At 41.9% G+C, this 4330-nt stretch overlaps 1 non-coding gene across 1 annotated transcript; it reads left to right on the forward strand.

Moving 5' to 3' along the window:
* The first annotated feature begins 717 nt into the window (after positions 1-717).
* Trnas-cga lies at positions 718-793 on the forward strand. Its single transcript has one exon. It is a non-coding gene; the product is annotated as a tRNA-Ser (tRNA).
* The last annotated feature ends 3537 nt before the right edge of the window (positions 794-4330 follow it).

Below are 4330 nucleotides of genomic sequence, written 5' to 3' on the forward strand. Positions count from 1 at the left end.
CGACTCGCGCCCCGTCCTCATAGCTTTACTTCTACCAGTATCTCGTCTCCTACCTTCCAAACTTTACAGAGCTCTCCTGCGAACCTGCATAAGTGTGGTGTCACCGCCAGACACCACACTTGCTAGGTGGTAGCCTTTAAATCGGCCGCGGTCCGGTAGTATACGTCGGACCCGCGTGTCGCCACTGACAGTGATTGAAGACCGAGCGCCACCACACGGCAGGTCCAGTGAGACGTCCTAGCACTCGCCCCAGTTGTACAGCCGACTTTGCAAGCGATGCTACACTGACAAATACGCTATCATTTGCCGAGACGATAGTTAGCATAGCCTTCAGCTACGTCATTTGCTACGACCTAGCAAGGCGCCATTACCAGTTTATATTGAGCATATTAATGTACCGTCAAGAGCGATGTACACCAATTATGGATTAACGTTAAGTATTACAGCAACTGCGTCCGTTTTTCTAAGTTCTCATTTCCTTGTAATGTTACAGACCTCACGCCAGTCTGCGTGTAATTAAACGCGTGCATTTCTGCCTCTTCTATCAACACGGTGTTGGCTCTTCTGCCAACACAGCAATAAGTATCTCTCCTAAGAGAAAGGATATTGTAGAGACATGGCTTAGCCACAGAAGCTCTATTGCGAGCTTCTGTAAAGTTTGGAAGGTAGGAAACGAGATCCTGGCAGAAGTAAAGCTATGAGGACGGGGCGAGAGTCGTGCTTGGGTAGCTCAGTTGGTAGAGCACTTGCCCTCGAGAGGCAAAGGTCCCGAGTTCGAGTCTCGGCCGGTACACAGTTTTAATCTGCTAGGAAGTTTCATATCAGCGCACACTCCGCTGCAGAGTGGAAAATCTCATTCTGGAAACTTGCCGAATGGACTGCTCAGGGTTGGCATCACGTTCTCTCCACCGATGAGTGTCGCATATGCCTTCAACCAGACAGTCGTCGGAGACGTGTTTGGAGGCAACCTGGTCAGGCTGAACGCCTTAGACACACAGCCCAGCGGGTACAGCAAGGTGGAGGTTCAATGCTATATTGGGTTGGCATTATGCGGGGCCGACGTACGCCGCTGGTTGTCATGGAAGGCTTCGAAACGGCTGTACGATACGTGAATGCCATCCTCCGACCGACAGTGCAACCATACCGCCAGCATATTGTCGAGACATTCTTCATGGACGACAGTTCGCGACCCCATCGTGCACATCTTGTGAATGACTTCCTTCAGGATAATGACATCGCTCGACTAGAGTGTCCATCATGTTCTACAGACATGAACCCTATTGAACATGCCTGGGATGGATTGAAAAGGGCTGTTTATGGACGACGTGACCCACCAACCACTCTGAGGCATCTTCGCCGAATCACCGTTGAGGAGTGGGACAATCTGGACCTACAGTACCTTGACGATCTTGTGGATAGTATGCTACGAAGAATACAGGCGTGCTTCAATGCAAGAGGACGCACTAATGGGTATTAGAGACACAGGTGTGTACAGAAATCTGAACCACCACCTCTGAAGGTCTCGCTGTATGGTGGTACAACATGCAATGTGTGGTTTTCATGAGCAATAAAAAGAGGTGGAAATGATGTTTATGTTGATCTCTATTCCAATTATCTGTACAGATTACGGAACTCTCTGAACCGAGGTGATGCAAAAATTTTTTGATATGTGTATCATGGAAACAGGCTATATACTTACGATTCATACAATATATGTATATGTAATAAACATAATAGGGGAACGTTGTAAACAAAAATCTCGAAAAATTCTTGACCAATTTACTCAAATATTTACAGGACATTCTAATAAACAATCATATGAACATAGTTTATACATTTTTTAAACAACAGTATACAGCTTTTTTGTTACAGCCGACTGCAAGAAAGAAAATGATATGCTTTGTTCTGCTGTGTATATGTGTAGTTTTGTGTTCTTTCTCGCAATTACTTCTAGGAACAATAGTAGAACGCTTAACTCATTAGAAAAACTGTTTCTCCAGAGTATATTCTTTCTCATTATGCACATGTTTAAATAAAAGTTGTGTACACTACAATGTGTTGTTTCGATTTTTTCCTCGCATCCGTATTTCACTGAAACAGAACTGTTGTATTTATAACTTGGTAGCTTAGAATACTATGGCTTCTCGGCTTAGAATACTTCAACGAAATCTGAATTTGCAATAACAGTTAACAAATTGAAAGGGGGAGGAGCAGATGGAAAGGGAGAGGTGGGGAAATAGAGGAGACGGACAGAGAGAAGGAGGAGGATGAGGAGACCGACAAAGAGAGAGGAAGGAAGAGAAGGACAGAGACAGGGCGAAGATGGAGATTAGGACGTTTATCCAATTCCCATAGATATTCCCATACGTATTTAGCAATTTCAGAGCATTGTTGAGTTTGTTAATCCTAATGTTAATTCGCACTAGCTAAATGTGTTTAGGAATTGGATTTACGTCCTAATCACCTTCTCCACGGTTTCTCAGTCCATCTCCTCCTCTCTCTCTCCGTCAAGCTCCACCTTCCATACTTTCTCCACTTCCTCCTCTCTCCGTCTCTCTCTGTGTTTCTCCACATTCCTCAATTTCCTCCCCTCCCCCCCTCTTCACTGTCCATCTATTCCTACACCTCCTCCCTCTGATCTTAAGCCTCGGTTATTGTTACTGCAAATTCATATTCCGTAGTAGTATTCTTATCGTAAGTTGATAAGCCGTAAATACAACTTTTCTGTAATCTGTGAAAACCGACTGTGAGAAAGCAAACGAAACAGCACATTCGTCTACATCTACATACATACTGCGCAAACCACCATACGGCACATGGTGGAGGGTATCTTGTACCACAGCTAGTCATTTCCTTTCGTGTTCCATTCGCAAACAGCGCGACGGAAAAAGCAATGTCTAAAAGCCTCCGTAGGAACCGCAATTTCCCGCATCTTATCTTCATGATGCTTACGCGAAATATACGTTGGTGGTAGGAGAAAACTTCTGCAGTCGACCTCAAATGCCGGTTCTCATATTTCGGCCTTCCGTAAAAAGCATCGTCTTCGCTCCAAGGATTCCCATTTGAGTTCACAAAGAGTCTCCGTAATATATTGTTGTTTACTCAAGTTTTGTTTTGAAATGTGTATCATGAGGAAGAAAATGTATGAGAGAAACAGTTTTCATAATAGTTTATATGGAATACTATCGTAGTGAAAACAGATAGCGAGAAAGAACACTGTAACGCACGTATCCACAGCAGAAACAAAGCATGGAACTTTTTCTCATAGTAGGTTTTAACAGAAAACCTGTTGAATGTGGTTAAAAATACATATACCCTATGCCCGTACTGATGTTTAGTGGAGAATCTTGTAAAAATGTGAAGGAAACAGGTCAAGAAGTTTTCGAGATTTTCGCCAAAAACATTTCCTGTTAAATGCTAGATGGGTACCCAGCGTCTCTCAGAGAGTTGATATGAGATTGTGTGGTAGTTGGAATAAAAGGACAGATTTTAAAGTAAAACGATTCCTATTAAATGCTAGCTGGGGTACCCAGCATCGCTCAGGGAGTTGATACAAGATTGTATAATAGTTGGAATAAAAGGATAGATTTTAAAGAAGTAAAAAAACATTGAAAATATATTCCAACTATTAACTATACTTCTTTATAAACAACTTTTTCATTCCGTTATCCAGAGTATTTGTTTTCTAATTTTTCGCATTTCTCACTCCAGAGCAAACTAGTTACTGTTGACCGTGAGACAAGCAGGAGTCTCTGAGGTTCACATCGCAATATTTTAAAGTTTGTCTTTGCGCTTTGTTAACTGTAAGACTGTAGGCAAATTTGGTTATAAATTACAGTCACTTAAATTGGAATGACAATTCAGTAGAGATCAGTGGTATTCTGGGGATAAATAGTGTGTATCCTTTGTACTTTCCAGTCATAAGTTCAGCTTCGATGATGTTATTCGACAACTGTTTGATTATCAACTTTGTTCCATTACATAGTTATGGTCAATTGAGATTTCCGTGGAGTATGATCAGAGATCCAGATATAAATCGAAGGCAGTGGAATAGCATTCCTGGTATCTGAAAAGAGTTTAGAAATTCTATAGGAAAGTTCACACTTTCATCAACGTTTACCATTGTGTATTTGCATATTCTCACTTCACCGGAAATTTTCTTTTCAATATAAAAGTTGATATCATCGATAATATGTTGAGCAAAATGTGCTGTTGTTTCGTCTTTCGGTAGCTAAACTCTCATAGTTTTTGTTAATCGCCATATTTGTATGTATGGGCAGAGATGTGATTTTTTTAAGCATACATTAAGCTCGTCTGCTGGTGATGACTT

The sequence above is a fragment of the Schistocerca americana genome, chromosome 7 (genome assembly GCF_021461395.2).
Source record: "Schistocerca americana isolate TAMUIC-IGC-003095 chromosome 7, iqSchAmer2.1, whole genome shotgun sequence".
Lineage (NCBI taxonomy): Eukaryota > Metazoa > Arthropoda > Insecta > Orthoptera > Acrididae > Schistocerca > Schistocerca americana.